General features: G+C 39.6%; 1 long non-coding RNA gene across 1 annotated transcript in view; it reads right to left on the reverse strand.

The window, feature by feature from the left end:
* Positions 1-6,526, reverse strand: part of LOC141276258 (uncharacterized) — a 150,265-nt gene extending 143,739 nt beyond the window's left edge. The window contains exon 1 of the long non-coding RNA XR_012325527.1: positions 6,362-6,526. This is a non-coding gene — a long non-coding RNA (uncharacterized lncRNA). The remainder of the gene's footprint in view (positions 1-6,361) is intronic.
* Between the last annotated feature and the right edge of the window lie 11,288 nt (positions 6,527-17,814).

Genomic DNA, 17,814 nt, shown 5'->3' on the forward strand with positions numbered 1-17,814 from the left:
TCCAGAATTGTCAACAATTCCCTGCATCTCATTGCTTCTTTACTGTGAGCCTGTTTTGTTGATGAGGTTCCAGGTGTGTCCTTTCAAGAAAGATGGAGGTGGGCTGGTGGTCTGAGTCAAAGATACAGACTAAGGAAGACTGAAGGGAATAGCTGCAGAAGAAGCCATTTCCAGCAGCCACCACTTTGGATCCTTCTAGATCTTTGTGTATCTGCTCAGACCCTCCTCAGGGAGATACAAGAACACTATGGTCCATTTACCAACTTCTACCTAAATTTTATTGGCTCAGTACGGTCACCAAATAATAATACCAATGCTTACTACATGCCAGACAATTTACTGAGTTCTTCAAATGCTCATGTCGTATAATTCTTACTAGAATCTTACTATATATTATTCCCCTCCCCATTTTATATATGAAGGAAACTGAGGCACAGAGGTACTGCTAGTAAGTGGAGGTGGGATTCAAACCCGTACGTCTCAGGCTCCACAGACCCAGTGTGCAGGAGCCTGGGGAACAGAATATAAGAGAACAGGAAATGTTCTTGGTTTCAATCTCACATACAAATTATGAACCAGTTGGAATTCATCAGAAATTTTTTGTGGGCCAACTTTTCAGTGAAATGCTTTGCTCAGTCTGGAGAAGTGTGAAGAACTGGCAGCTGACTTGTGATGGCTTGCTCTGAGTTGAAATCTGGGTTCATCCCAGCAGCTTACGTCTCCAGGGCCCTCCGATGCCCAGGCAAGTCGGCAGTGTAACCACAAAGAAGTTTGTCACCGGGGACATCACACTCAATTAAATCGTATTTCCTTCCAAAGCACAGTACTAAATAGCGTGCTCCTCCCTGAAGGGCTACAGGCTTACTTCACAGGAGCATGTGAACAGAGCACAGCTGTTTCTCCCTCCTCAGGGAAGACACCTAGTCCTGGGTGCTTTGACTTCTGCTCCCAACTTTCTCAAGTTTCAGGTACCTCTCCTTACTCTTCATGAGTAACACAGTGAGGACAGTAAGGTGAGTAAACTGAGGCACAGGTCGGGTAGTGACTTGCCCACATCCAGGTTGTAAGTTAGCATAGCTAGGATCCAAGTCACTTCACATCACAGTCCAGGGGGTCTACTCTGCACCAGGCATGGTGTTTATCCAAGATGACTAAGGCACTGACCCATACTTGGGAATTGACAGTCTACTGGGGTGTGCTTCATCTCATGGGCTTCAAATCCAGATTTTCTGGCAACTTTTTAAAATACCATTAACTACCCCAAATCACCTGTTGTCTGTTTTGTTTGTTTGGGATGTAGCAAAACTATCTGAAATGATAGTTCTATTTCTATGGGCCATATTTCTAACTGGATTTTTAGCTCTTTTAAGGCAAAAGCATGTGTCATGAACCCTTTTGCATCCCCTTACCTAGCACTGTACCCTGCACTTAATGGGCTGGCTCAATAGGTGGGTTTTGATACTGTTGGTTGTGGTGTTCATGCAGGAGAATGTTTGCAATTACACTAGGACTGAGGAGAGAAGCAAAAGGGTTAGAGAGAATTTGTTCCCTCAATACCAACAGAAAGGTGTGTCTGTATGAACATATTAGAGGATTAAAACTCATTTAAGCAAAGCACTACAAACTAGTAACCTATAATTCAGAGTAGAGGCTCTCAAGCCAGACTGTATACATTAGAAAGCCATTCCTACCATTTATTTATTAGCTCTGTGACCTTAAGCCTGTTACTTAATTTCTCTGTGCCCCAGTGTTCTTATCTGTAAAACAGTAAGATTATTAGTAAGAACACATTCTTGTGAAGATTATATGACTTAATACATGTAAAACACTCAGAACAGTGTTTGACACATAGTAAGTCCTCAACAAAAATTAACTCCTGTATTATCTTAAGTAATTTTGCTTCAGTGCAGTTAATCATAAAGCATATAATCATAATATTGGCAGAGACAAATCACAGGATAACAAACCCTGTTCATAGATTTTTTTCCTTTTTTTTTTTGAAGTATAGTTGATTTACAATGTTTCAGGTGTACAACAAAGTGATTCAGTTATGTGTGTGTGTAGGTATGTATGTATATATACATTCTTTTTCAAATTCTTTTCCATTATAGTTTATTACAAGATATTGAATATAGTTCCCTGTGCTATACAGTAGGTCCTTATTGTTTATCTATTTTATATATAGTAGTGTGTATCTGTTAATCCCAAATTCCCAATTTATCCCTCCCCCCATTTTAAATAATAACTTCTAAGTGACATTCTGGGTTCAGTATGTATTTAGTTCAATGCTTCTTCATCTATAGAATAATAATTTATTCAACGAATATTTATTAAGCACCCATTGTGTGCTAGAGGACAGAGACATGAAATATAGCTTCTCTCAAAGAGCTCAGAGTCCAAAGGAGAATTTAGCACAGGAAGTACAGGGACAGGGGTACTGTGGTACAGGTGAATTTAGCACAAAGTATCAATACTATGGAACACAAAGAAGGGACATATAACCTATCCTAAGGGGGTCAAAGGAGGTCTCTTGGAAAGGCCACATCTGTACCAAATTTTGAAGAACAAGTATCAACAGAAGTGAGACAGATAAAGAAGGGAGAGAAAAAATGATGAAACAATAATTACATTTATAATTACAGCACCACGCATTGCCGTATATTTTTACAATTTACGAAATGTTGTACTGTCAATTACCTTGTTGGTAACTGGTCTAAAATATGAGCTGCACCAGACCAAGCAGGGTCTTTTCCTGAGGATTTTTCTTAGTTTGTGCTGTGGGGAACAGTGTCTTTATCTCTCTGGTCACAAGCTCCAAAGATGGGAGGACAGAGCTGCCTGTTGCCATGTCCCCAGCTGAGCAGAGAAGCAACTTATAAGAGAGAATGAGGCTTCCAGGCAAAGAGACAGAAATGAGAGATGGCGTTTGATATGCTGGATCTAGTTGTCCCTACAGCCAGCTCACCCTGACCTTTCCACTTGGGGTTACATGCACTGATGATAACGATGAACACCTACAGTAACAATACTGCTGATGAACAGGTACTGGGTCCTTCATATGTACCAGGGGCTGTGCCAAGTTCTTCTCACTTCCAGTAGCACAAAACTCTTCTGTAAAATGAATGGCAGGCAAGGAAGGAATCCGCTACTGTGTGGCTATTTCTCATCGAATTGAATTCCTGCTTAGCGAACAGCTAATAATTGTGTCTCACCTAGGCAGCAGCTCTAGATATTTAGTATAGACAATGAAATCTTGTTGCTTGTTGCTATTTTTTAAATCTCCTTCCCTTTAATTGACCTATAAGTCCAAAGATGCTTTGTACTATGGAAAGAACCATTGTTAAATATAGCCAGTTTGGGATCCCTTGCAGTCTTGTATATGGGAGGCAAAAGGAGACACAAGCTCTCACAGAGCATACATCCCAACCCACCGTCACCTTGCTAGTCTCTGACGCCCCGAAGGCCACCATCCCCTGCCAAACTCATCTTAAAACAAATACCTCTTTTCCGTCAGCAATGGCTGCTCAGGTGTGAATCTTAATACCAGCCATCTGCACATCTCAGACAAGGTGCCACCTTCTAGCAAGTGATCAGAAGGGTCTTTAAAATATTCCTGTGGTCCCTGGGACTTCTTTCCATTGCCAAATGCAAATTCTCCCTCCATCAGCAAAGGCAGTTCACTCTGCGCCACAGCTCCAAACTGCCTGCACGCTCATCCCCAAAAGTATAAATTGTCCTTCTTCAATATTCTATTTACTGCTGTTGCCAAAGACATCAGAAAACAAGTCGTACTCCACACTGTAAAAAGTACTGGAAAAATAACAGTAATAAAACCTCATAGTGTTTTAGCCCTTTACCATATTCCAAGTACGTGTGATTTATCTCATTGATTTTTTTAACAATACGGGGATTCTGTAATACGATTTAGACAGATATTTTTACTCAATTTTACCCACACTGATTTCCTCAAGTTACCAGACCATAAGTGACAGACCCAGGCAAGGACCCCATACGTCTTTCCTGTTGTACTATCAGTAAAGGGCAATCATTATAAGGACCTGAATCCCAAACCAATAATAAAAGTCATTTAAGTTAAAGCCTTGATTGCCTTTTCCTTCATATTCCTTTCAGGATATATGATGCTTGGCTTTAATAGATGCATATTATGTTTGGAGAGAAATGATTATTTATCTCCTTTGGATAAAGAGTCCAAAATGTTCCAAATACAACACAATTTTTTTTTCATTAAGTGCTCTATGTGGGATGAGCAGTGGCTCTCAGGCAAACCATTTCTCTTATCATACCTTGAAATGAATAGACAGCAGTGGCACAAAACTGACAGATAGAAAATGTCCATTATAAGGACTTCAGACATGGCTTTCGGAGTGATGTCTGAGTGTCTCCCATGCTTTACATCATTGTTGCTTCCTCATGGATAAGTCAGAAAACTCCAGAGAAAGATGTTTTCTTCCCATTTCCTTCCCCAAGAGAGATTTTAAATGTTGATCACTTTCTCATTAGAGAAGCAGTGTTCATTCAAAAAGGAGGACTTTCCAATCCTCTTTAAAACAACCACTACACAGCCCAAGAGAGTCAAGCAAGCAATCATCAAATGGAACCATTTTGATGGAAAGGCGGAATGACAGGAACTCAAGCAGCAGCAGCTAACTGGGGACTGTACCACAGAGCCGCTGTGCCCTGTGTCTCTGGCAAAGAGAAAGCCAAAGGATGATTTCTTTCTTTAACTGAAAAGTTAAAACAATAAAACTATGCCAGTGACACTTCACGCTCTAGACTCCAGGGGTCGCTGTTAAATGTCGTAGCCATTTCTCCAACCAGCCAGCCTCCAACCATCCAAAGCAAAACAATTCTTTTCCAGCCAGAATTTCATAACCCTTGCCAAATACAGGTGACACCTATTAAGAGAATATTTTAGGACCTTGACCTTCCTTGACATATCTATTACTATTTTTTGAAACACCTTCATTATGGCTTTTTACAATTTTTTTTTTAATTTTAAGGAGAAAAAAGTGATTCTTTTTAACACCTCACAGCTAGTCCCCGTCATGTGCATGACTTTTTTTTTTTTTTTTGCAGTACGCGGGCCTCTCACTGTTGTGGCCTCTCCCGTTAAGGAGCACAGGCTCCGGATGCGCAGGCTCAGCGGCCATGGCTCATGGGCCCAGCCGCTCCACGGCATGTGGGATCTTCCCGGACCGGGGCACGAACCCGTGTCCCCTGCATCAGCAGGCAGACTCTCAACCACCGTGCCACCAGGGAAGCCCTGCATGACTTTTGAGGCAATCATTAATAATACTTTTGCTTCTTCCTCTAAAATCATCTATTTTCCAAATCTGTACAGTTTAGAAACACATAGGGAAGAAAAGGTTGAATTCAGATGTGGGCAGGAAAAAGGCCAAGAATATAACTTGAAGGATTATACTTTATTCACATATGTATATGTATATATGTAGAATATCCATGTAGGTAAGAACAGAATCATGTACTATATATTCAGTATACTTAGATGTAAGTATAGATAATGTAATGAAAATCCCAGAAGGAATATTAATGTCTTATTTTTCAATTTTCTTAACTTAGCAAGTATACAAAAGTAGCAAAATAATTTATCTTAGTATTGCTAATTACCAAGGATGCTTAAGCAACCAAAAACTGAGCAGTCATTTAAAAAATAAGCTTATTTAAATTTGTTTCTGGCCTATAACAACTTTTTCCAAACTGCATTAAGCAGTTCAGAAATGCTACAAACCATCTCCCTCTTTTGGAGAAGCACAATGCACAGAAAAAGAGCTGTATAATCTAGCATTTAACCTAGCTGTTTAACCTGGCATTTCTTAACTTATTTGACCACTGAATATATTACTCATTAAACACCTTTTAATTTCTCATGATATTTATATTGTTTTATAAATAAAAATAACAAAGTATAAACACGGTTTGGAAAATGCTGACCTAGGGTTTTAATTAGAGCCCAGAAGACTTAAGAATGTTTAAATGTTGTATATATTTACTTTTATTTTGTTCTTAACTTTTGGAATTTCCTTTTGGGAGATTATCTTACCATCCAGAAAATCTATGTCAATATACATTATCATCCAAGTCTGTCCATTTTATTTCCATTTATCATGGTCTACTGCTATAAAAATTTACAGTCAAATGCTAAGCTTTACCATTTTCACATAATAGTAATATTTCATATTTCTCCAAAAGAAGCTCAAAGGATACTGCAAGCATTTCGTAACAGATTTTCATAACACCACTGTGACACAGGTGGAGATTTTACAGATGTAGAAAAGGCATCTTAGAGTCACAGGCAAAGTTGGAAATAAAACTCACTTACCGAGCCTTCAGAATGTAATCTTTCATCTAGATGGCAATGTTCTTCTGTGAATTAAAAGTATGGTTCTCTCTGTGTATGGCCATCTCCTTGGAAAAAAATAAAATAAAATAAAGAACAAGTGAAAAGTGCTATCTATGGAATCTTCTCCTCAGTAGGAACATTTGATCAAGGATCTCCGCCTCAAAGATTCTGAATAACAAGCTAAGGGAGCAACACACTCCCCCCACCAACCCCTGCCCCAGGCAGGAGGAGAGAACACTTGGTGATATAATTCTCACAGGGAACCAAAGAGCTCAGTATCCATCATGAATTTACAGCCATCTACTTTTCCTTTTCAAGAGCTACAACCAGGTATTGTATAATCGTTTGCCCTAGGCCACAAAATAAAATACAATACAGCCAAATCAGTTGAAATAACTTAAAATCCTTTAAAATAATAGAATCTCCTGCATTCATTGAATATGCTGAAAAGAGTTAATGATTACTGAATCAGAGTTATTGTTATTATTCTTACCCTCAAATGGTTTGGAGGCTATCATTTAAGGAAAATCTTCCTAAAAGCTTTCCCAGTGCCTTACATCCTCTTACACACACACACACACACACACACACACACGCACACAATTATCTTCCCGTCCCTGCCAGGACATTTCTATTCCTTTCACCAAAAAAAAAAAAAATCAAAACAGAAACTATAGGATTTTTTATTTTGTATCATTTTTATTTTTAACATTTAACTTGGCCTTCTGGTGCATTTTACCCAGCAGAAATGCTTATTTGGGCAAAGCCATTTGTGTCTCCATTCCTAACATGACAACCCAGCCCACTATCCCAGAAGTTCTCACTTCCACACCTAACCGCTGCGTAGTCCTAATCTCTAAATTTAGGCTAATACTTGGCCAGGGAATTTAGGAATCCATAGGCTGAGGTTTGATGCTGGAGTAATGCTCTGTTCCTTTATCACTGGTGCTCTTCTGCCTTTTGAGGTCTCCTTGGAACCAAAGTCTAGTCCCAGAATCTCATGCCAAGGCTGGGCTCAGCTTTTGGCTACTCCAGCCCCCCCAGATGCCACCCACTGTCTTCATGGTCTCGACAGAGTTCCATCCTCTATCACCCACTGCTCTTATGGCTGGGCTCTGCCAACTCACTTAGATCATTTCCCATTTCCAGCCTCCAGGCACAGTCCCCAGAGACCTAGTTACCCTGAATGCCATGTCTGTTCTCCAGTACCTTCCTCAGCCACCTAGACAGTCCATCAAAGTACTAAGTTTCATGCACTTGAGTATAAGCATCCAGAGTGTTCAACTATTCCAAAGACACTGCAAATCTGGAAGAACCAGCGTCTGAAAGTTTCACTAGGCAGACAGTAGACACCCACAGTGACAAGTACAGGGAAGATGCTCAATACATACACTGAAAGAACAACTTGAGAGCCCACCACTAAACACAGATACCCCCCACCCCAACCTCTGCCCCTTCCCTGTGAAACTGACCACCAGACATCAATGAAGAGAAGGTGAATGGTCAGACTGTGGTGTGGTGGCTCACTATACAGACTTTGGGTTCCGAATGCCTTGATTCCATCCCTAAGCATCACTTACTATCTGTATCATCTTTGGAAGGTGATCTTCCTAATCTCAATGTTCACATTGGTAAAGTGGGGGAGGTAATCACTTAACTCACTAGGTTTTTGCAAGGACTAAATGAATTTATCCACACAAGGCACTGAGCAAGTACCTAGGCTAGAGCTGACACTGGATAAATGTTAACTGTTATTAGCATTAAGCCCTTTCCCATCAGTTACACCCAAAAAGGGGAATAAGAAAGAAAATAAACAAAACAACTGGTACCAGAGAATATCCAAAGAGGCTGTGCCTAACTGTTGTATTTTTCCCCCACTTTCACTTTTATTCCCCACTTTCATCCTGTTTGCTAGGGGCAGCAGCCCATGACACTGGGAACCAACAGGTCAACATGGCAGCATTTCTCAGCCAAATAACGTGCCCCACAAAATTCACAAGTCACCTGAGTTCTCAACGTGCCTCAGAGGGGTGAGAATTGTGTTTCTGCTTGAGGAACTACTAAAAATCAAGATTACTTGCATCCTTGAATATTCTTGAAGAACCCTTGCCTGAAGCTGGTCAGGCTTTCAAGTCTTTATTCACTGGCTGGATTTGTCCATATAAGGTATTAGGCTGCTGGGACCAGCTTCTAAGGTTGGAGTTCTCAGTGTTCCAGAGCAAGCCAGATTTACAGCCTTGACCTCCTTCAGAGAGAGAATGCCACCTTCTTCAGGGTCCTCTAACACCAATTTCACCCTGGCTACTCCTCACAATGTGAAAAATCCTCTAGAAGGATGCTGAAATGAATAACACTGTGCAGAGGATTTCTAAAGAATAGCAAAAGCTATCCAGCCAAGGGACTGTTTTTCAAAAATGTGGGCTCTGACCCATTAGTGGGAAGTGAAGTGAAGTTGATCTCAAGAGGCTCATTTTTAGTAAAGTAGAGCAGAGGACTGGAATGGAATGGAATGGAAAGGAACGGGATAGAAGAGACAGTATCAGAATATGTTCCACATAATAAAAGCTATTGTACTGTGTTTTATAATACATATATAAGTATGTATGTATTGGATCGTAATGTAAAAATATAATTCTTACTACAGATTAAGATGAAATACTTTTTAAATCACATGTCTGATGGGATGACAGTCAGCACTGATCCATTTTCTTCTGCATGTATCAATAACATTTCAGTCTAAGGAGACTGAACATTGGAAAATTACCAGGAATATGTAGTAAAACTTAGCTGCATGTCTGAAAGTTATTCAGACAGATTTAGAGGAACTTAATTCAAGACTCAGCTTATATCAAACAGCTAGAAACTAAGCAGTAGTTAGAGAATACAGGCTTGACCCCAAGCTGCAGGGACTCAAATCTTTGGCCCTCATTGGCTGTGTGATCATGGGTCAATTTCTTAATCTCTCCAAGCATAAGATTCCTCATCTGTGGAATAGGGATAAAAGTAGAGTGACTAGAAAAATTAAATGAATCAAAAATTAAATGAATTATTATAAATAGATTATACAGCTCTTAGCACAGTATCTCTCACAAAGTAGCTCTATTAGCTGTTATATTTGCCATTGAAACTGGTGGTTATCATTGTTGCTTATTACCTGTAAAAATACACTGTTGTCTAAACAACTTTGTCTCAGAAGATAACACCAAGCACACCATAAAGACCAAGTAGCTATATTCCTTCATTAAGCCACCCAGCCTAGTAAAACTCCTGGTGACTTGAAACATCAAATCTACCTGCACAGGCAAAGAAGTCTAGAGCTTCATTTCCAGCCCAAGCTTCCCCCAAAGTGGGTGTAAGTTTGGAGATGTGGGATCAATACTCTGATAGTTTGTTCCATGTAGTAATGGCCAGCATGGGTTCAGAAACAAATGCAAATACTATATCTAAGTGGTCATGTTTGAAGAAAATTTTGCCTTTTAATCATTTTTTCATAAAATACCAAAAGAAATTCCAAAGCTTGAAAGAGCTTTGGCTATTTCACAGCCATAATATTTGACCTGAAGCTAGTTTTTTTCCTTCTTCTTCTTTAAAAAAGAAAAGTTATTTCTCTTGCCTACCTGCATTAGTGCTTTAAGGACTTTCTCCAGGGCTCAACAAGAATACTCAGCGAAGGAGGGTGAGGTGTAGGTGGGTGGCGGCAGGGTAGGAGACAGAATTGGGACACCAGAAACCCAACCACGCCTAAAGATTGATAAGGACAGCGTTTTCTTGCTCTTATTTCTTTGGTCTATTCCCACTAAACACTGTGTTCTGCTTCACAGAAGCAAGGAAAAAATAATGCAGAACTTTCCTGCTGCTTTAGGGTGGGTTGAATGTGGAAATCTTTCATAAAGAGGAAGTTTCTCCAAGACCCACATTGCTTGAGCAGTTTATAAATAAAATTACGGTGACCTAGACATGGACATTTTTAAAACATCCTCCTCCTGTGGGGTTGTCTTCATCCTAGCATGCAGTCCCACTGGCCCTCAGGTCCAGTGGCCAGTCCCCAGACAGCCAGCCAATCATATTCTTCAAGCTACCCTTCAGCTGAAGGCTAGCTTCAACGTGTGACAAAAGGAATTTCTTAGAGCAATGGCAACAGATGATTCTGTTTCTAATTTGGATACCAGCTTATAGAAATAAGCAGACATGTGAAAGAGAACTATATGCCCAGCGCTATGGTAGTACTTTATATATATATTATCTCACCTAATCTTTATCCCATGAAATATGTGTGTTTATTCCCATTTTAGAGATGACAAAACTGAGGCTAAGAGCAGCTAAATAATTTTACAGCAAACACCCCAGTCTTCACACTCGCCTTCACGCCTTCATGAAGCATCTCACAAACCTCTAAGAACAGAGGGGAGGGTGTGAGTGGGGAGGTGAGCTGAGCAGAGAAAAAAGGAAGGCCAGTGGCTATTTTGTAACTTCCTCCCATTTGCAAATACCCCCACAGATCAGGGTCAACAGTGACATCAACAGAGGTTGGGTTCTCATCCCAGCTCTGGAAAAATGTGTTCAAGAGCAGTTTAGCACCAACCAAAGTGAGAGCAAGAGAGGGTAGAGCCAGACTTCTCTTAGGAGTAGGGTGACAGAGCAGACAGGCTGGGCATTCTTAGTGGACAGGAAGCCTCGCTCAATTTTAAAGAAATAGCACTGTAAAAGATCACATTTTTAAAATACTCTCAATTTGTCATGTCTCAATAAAAATCACCTCCACTTGAAACAACAGGCTGAAGATACCATAATAACTAGTTAGTTTTTCTAGGGCCAAATAATAGTATCATTATGTTCTAGCCATGTTTGAGCTAGAGAAAAATGCAATGAAATTTTAATGAAAAAAAAATCCTTTAAATTCATATGAAATTTCCTAATTGAAAATAATGCTCTGTATTCCCTAAGAAATACACAGGATGCAGACTATGGTTATTGTTTTAAGAAGCAGGCAATCCATATTAATATGTTGTCTTAAGAATCCTTTTTTCTGTTGAACATTTGCCATAACTCAGGGAAATGTTTGCACAACTCGGCATCATTCAAAATCAAAATGCATATACAATTCAATCTGAGTTCATTTTCAAAGCCCTGCTCCTATCAGATGTTCAGACAGATGAAGAAGTTTCATACAAAGCCTCTATTCTTAATGAAAATACATCTCTCATTCCTCACTTCCGGCCGATCATGACAAAAAGAAGCTTTTCCCTAAAGAAAGTGGATTAAGTAAGAATGTGGAAAGAGAGACATAATGTGTATTCAACCCTCTGCCTGCTTCCAGCTCTTGGGATTTAACTGGCTTTGAAATATGTATAAGCTAGGGTGATTGTTGTATTATTCATCAAAGATTTAACAGACCTTTAAACTCAATTACACATAGTGACCATGGGACACTTTACAATAACAATAATAACAAAATGTGTAATAAAATAAATCTTTTAAAAATATGTTAAAAAAGAAAAAACAGAACAGTTGTTTAAAGTTAATATATAATCCTCTAAATAAAAATTGTGGCAAGGTTCCCCATCCCCCAACACTTAGTTTTTAAATTAATAACTCAGTATGCAAGGGTCCCTGCTTTACCTGGGGCCCCTGAGAAACAGGGTTTACCTACAGAGAATCAGCACATTCGTTTAGGAGATAAGCATTGCAACAAACCTCTGCAAAAGTCATTGTGGCCCAAAAAGTTGAATTATCCTTTAAAAAAAGGAAAAGAACAGAAAATACTCTTCTTTTCCTTTGCAGTCCTAGCATTGGTTTTTGTTTGTTAAACACAAGAGAACTTGGCAGCATCCACTGTGACTTTCCAATTGTACAGATCATACAGATGGGACTTCACAGATCTAATTGCACAGATCTGAGCCCCAGCTATGATGTGACTTGGCCAAGGTCACAACCAGATAATCATATTCATCACTTTATTCAACAAATATTTATTGAGTCCCTAGTACGTGCCAAGTATTGTCTTTTTTTTTTTTTTTTTTTTTGCAGTACGCGGGCCTCTCACTGTTGCGGCCTCTCCCACTGTGGAGCACAGGCTCCGGACGCGCAGTCTCAGCGGCCATGGCTCACGGGCCCAGACACTCCACGGCCCGTGGGATCCTCCCGGACCGGGGCACGAACCCGTGTCCCCTGCATCGGCAGGCGGACTCCCAACCACTGCGCCACCAGGGAAGCCCCAAGTATTGTCTTAAGCACCAATTATAGTGATAAACAAAACAGCCCTGGTCACTGCCCTTCAGGGGTTCAGTGGCTACAAGGACCACTAGGGTGTGTACCTCCACTGATGGTCCACTCCTATGCCTGGGACTAGGCCAGCCCATGACAAGGTTTGCACCTGTTGGAGGCAAAAGGTAAAAAAATACAGAGAGTGTAGGTTTCCATGAAGCTAGATGTACTCAGCTTTAAAAGGTATCTTTTTTCTCAAGACTATCTTTCTTATTTTGTTTTGTTAAAATTTCCTTCCTTTTAATGAAATGATAGTGGTAAAAGATTATAGGGGCTTTTTTACATCCTTACTCAGGAAATTAGGTTTTCTTTTTAAAATCTACTGTTTTATAAAATCCAAGTCTGGGATGCTCTGCTTTGCACCACAATACCCCCTCTTCTAGGATTAGCAGATGATGATGTCTTCAAATATCACGAAAGCAAGGGCAGGAAACACCCCAACTGGGGGGTCAGTTGAAGTGGACTGGTTTTCGCAGCTATTTCTTCCTACATCTGGAACTTCAGCTTGAAAACCTGTGATAACAAAGTTAAGAAGGTGTGTCCCTTGGCTCTGGGACTAACTGCTACAGTTAATATCTGTGAAGTTCTTGAAAGTGGTAACAGGTTCTATTCATGCCACACACCATCAAGGTTACAGAAATGTGATTAGAACTGAGGGGGTGTGTTTCTGCAGGACGCATTTCAGGAAATCTCTAAGGATTACATCATTAACCTAAACATAAATGAGCAAGATTCTTATCATTTCTTGGGTGTATTTCCTCCTGAGAAAAGGATCAAGAGCTCTCCAAGTGGCTTCTCTCCCCTCTGGATGCAGGAACAGCAGTGGCCTTGTTTCTATGGTTGGATTTTCAAACTTAGCTTATCCCAATTCTGGGCCCTTCTGCCAGAGCAAAGGCAACAGCTAGGAGAAGTAAAGGGGTGGGTTCATAAATGCTTCAGCATTGAGCGTTGAAGCACAGCTCTTTTTCATCCTCTGTTGCCAAAATCCATCACTGGACTCTACTGTGCTCCTAGTGGGAAATGCTTATGCCCAAAAGTTGTGTCTTATAAAATTCCTAGAATCCTAAAACAGTGGCCACTATGGAGTGCTTACCAAGCATCAGGTCTTGTGCCAAGTGCCTTCCACACATCATGTTTTTCCACTCCCATAGCAGTTCTTACTAATAGGCAGCAGCATCCTCAATTTCTAGTCAAAGAAATTGAAACCTAAAGAGACTAAGTAACTTGCCCAAGATCACCGAGAACAGGACTTGAACCAATCCCAAAGCCCTGCTTTTAAACCATGATGTCGTGCTGCCTCCTGCAAAAGACCTAAATAAAGCCTAAGGAAAGCAGGCAGGTTTCCTCTCCAAATGAAAATTAAATTGATTGCAGTGGATGCTGTGATATAGCCGAGGTGCTCATTTCCAGGGCTGCTGGGAGTAACGTCTACTGAGAGCTCAAAGCTTGTCCCTCTACAAGCACTGCCCTCAGCCAAACTGGGGGCTGGACCTTCTGCCTCAACTCGGGACAACTTTAAAAGCCCTCTCAGCTTCAGAGCACACCATGGGATCAACTGAGGCCTCTGCTGCTGCTGCATCCCAGTTCACCTCCCCCTTTGTCCAGTCCTGCGTTGCATAATTCCTTGTAAGAGCTGTTCCTAAGACCACTCCCCAATTAACCACTTGCACACAAATCCATCTCAGAGCCTGCTTCCCAAGGAAGCTAGAATACAACATTTATAATAACATATGATTCCATGGAACACACCTACTATTATAACAAATGCTATTCTGCAGATTTCTCTATAACAAGAAATTTGTTTTACCCAACAGTCTATGATTTAACGTTCCAAATGCCCCTTCCTGACCTGCAATACCGAAGCATGATATGCCGTAAGAAACCTCCTGTCCCTCTATTAATTATTGATATTCTATTATTGATATTCAAGTCATGAAAAGACTTGAGGACAATATTCTTGCTTTGAGTGTAGAGGCTGCTGAATGAAGGGCTGGACCATGGAGAGAGGAGGAATTTAAGCCCCATGGTGAGAGGCAGGATTTAGGGAAATATAAGAAATATTTTGAAGAAAGACCTTAATTGGTACCATCACCTTTATCATGATCCTTTATCCTTTTTATCAACAGATCATTTAATCACAAAGTTGACAATCTAGAGTTGTACTGTCCAATACAATAGCCACCAGCCAACACATACAGCTATTTAAAATTAATTAAATTCAAAAAGTTAAAAATTCAGTTCCTCAGTCACACTTGCCATATGTCAAATGATCAATAGACACTTGTGGCTAGTAGTTACCATATTGGACAGCACAGAATGTGAACATTTCCATCATGCTAAAATGTTCTATTGGGTAGCACTGGTTGATGACACAAACAGATGGAAAGTTATAACATGTTCTTAGATTGGAAGAATTATTATTGTTAAAGTGACCATACTACCCAAGGCAATCTACAGATTCAAAGCAATCCCTATCAAAATACCAAATTTTCACAGAACTAGAACAAATAATTTTAAAATTTGTATGGAAATACAAAAGACCCTGAATAGCCAAAACAATCCTGAGGAAGAAGAACAGACCTGGAGGAATCACACTTCCTGGTTTCAGACTATACTATAAAGCTACTGTCATCAAAACAGTATGGTACTGGCACAAAAACAGACACATAGATCAATGGAAGAGAATAGGGAACTAAACCCACACACTTATGGTCAATTAATCTATGACAAAGGCAGCAAGAATACAAAATGAAGAAAAGACAATCTCTTCAATAACTGGTGCTGGAAAAACTGGACAGCTACATGTAAAAGAATGAAATTAGAACATTCTGTAACAACATATACCAAAATAAACTCAAAATGGATTGAAGAGCTAAATGTAAGACCGCATACCATAAAACTCCTAGAGGAAGACATAGGCAGAACACTCCTTGACATAAATCATAGCAATATTTTTTATAATATATTTTAACTAAACTTAAAAGCACAGCAAGGAAACCACTGACAAAGTGAAAAGACAACCCACCAAACAGGAGAAAATATTTGCAAATGATATGACCAATAAGGGGTTAATATCCAACATATATAAACAGCTCATACAACTCAACATCAAAAAAACAAACAATCCAATTTAAAAATGGGCGAAAGACCTAAATAGACATTTTTCCAAAGATATGCAGATGGCCAACAGTTATATGAAAAGATGCCCAACACCACCAATCATCAGGGAAATGCAAATCAAAACCACAGTGAGATATCACCTCACACCTGACAGAATGGCTATCATCAAAAAGGTCACATATAACAAATGTTGGTAAGGATATGAAGAAAAGGGAATCCTTGTACATTGTTGGTAGGAATGTAAATTGGTACAGACACTGTGGAAAACAATATGGAGGTTTCTCAAAAAACTAAAAATAGGCCTATCATAGGACCCAGCAATTCCACTCGTGAGTATATATCCAAAAAACAACCAAAAACACTGTTTCACAAAGATACATACACCCCAATGTTCACAGCAGCATTATTTACAATTGCCAAGATGTGGAAACAACATAAGTGTCCATCAACAGATGAATGGATAAAGAATATGTGGTATATATATACAATGGAATAGTATTCAGCCATAAAAAGAACAAAAGTTTGCCATTTTCAGCAACATGGATGGACTTGGAGGGCATTATGCTAAGTGAAATAAGTCAGACAAAGACAAGTACTGTATGATATCACATATACGTGGAATCTAAAAAACTAGTGAATACAACAAACTAGTGAATATAACAACAACAACAAAAAGCAGACTCTCAAGATATAGAGAACAAACTAGTAGTTACCAGTGGGGAGAAGGAAGGGAGGAGGGGCACTATAGGGGTAGGGAATTAAGAGGTACAAACTTTAGGTACAAAATAAACTACAAGGATATATTGTACAACAAGGGGAATATAGCCAGTATTTTATAATAACTATAAATGGCATATAACCTGTAAAAATTGTGAATCACTATACTGTATACCTGTAACATATAATATTGCACATCAACTATACTTCAATAAAAAAGACAAAAAAAAAGATCTAACTAATCTCACAAACAAAAGTCCTTCTGATATTACACCGTAAGTAACATAGAAAACTTTATCAGCTCCCAACTCCTGATAGCCTATATATATATGTATATACATATATATATATGTGTGTGTATATATATATATACACACACATATATATACATATATATCACTGAATCACTTTGGTTCCGTTACCTGAAACTAACACAACACTGTAAATCAACCATACTTCAATTAAAATTTTTTTAATAAAATAAAATGGAAACCCCTTTCTAAATGAACCAATAAATATGGCCACCACTTATTGGGTGTTAACTAAATCATTTGTGTATATTATCCCATCTAATTAAATAATCTAGTGAGGTTGGTATTATGACTGCCATTTAACAGACAGGGAACAGAGCCAGAGAAATAAGGGAACTTTCCCAAGGATAGAAAGCAAGTAAGGAGGAGGGTCAGGGCTGAAACTGAGGTCGACTGACTCTAGAGCCTTAAAGGGGGATTGAAAGAGGCCACAAAATATGCTTCAGCTATTTCTTTAAAGAACTTTGAGCCACTTCTGAAGATACACCAGATTTTCCTGGAATGTAACCTCCTTCTAGGAATAAAGTGGCCTGTCGGACAGAGGATATTAATGCTCTGTGTTACTGGGGCACCACTTGGTAGTAAACTGCTGCTTTCAAATACAAAAGGACTCTGAAAGGATTCCTCCAGCTTTTCAAACTCTGAAATGAACAATGGAATTGTCTATATTCATAGAGAGTCAAATACTTTTACATGAGAATTTGTAGAAATGTAAGGAGAAGCAGGAGTGAGCCTAGAAAAGTGAAGACCCATAACCTTCCCCCACCACCTCAAACCATCACTAGGACTCCTCTGGGAGTCCCCAGCTCTACAGCCACAGGAAACTGAATTCTGCCAACAACCAGTGAGCTTAGAATACTCAGGGCCTCCAGATGAAAATGGAGCCTGGACAGCACCTTTATTACAGCCCTGTGAGGTCCTGAGCAGGAGACCAGTTAAGCTGTGCATAGACTCCTAGCCCACAGAAACTGTGAGATAATAAACATGCGTTGTTTTAAGCCAGTAAGCTTGGGGCAATTT

Source organism: Tursiops truncatus, chromosome 13 (assembly GCF_011762595.2).
Source record: "Tursiops truncatus isolate mTurTru1 chromosome 13, mTurTru1.mat.Y, whole genome shotgun sequence".
NCBI lineage: Eukaryota > Metazoa > Chordata > Mammalia > Artiodactyla > Delphinidae > Tursiops > Tursiops truncatus.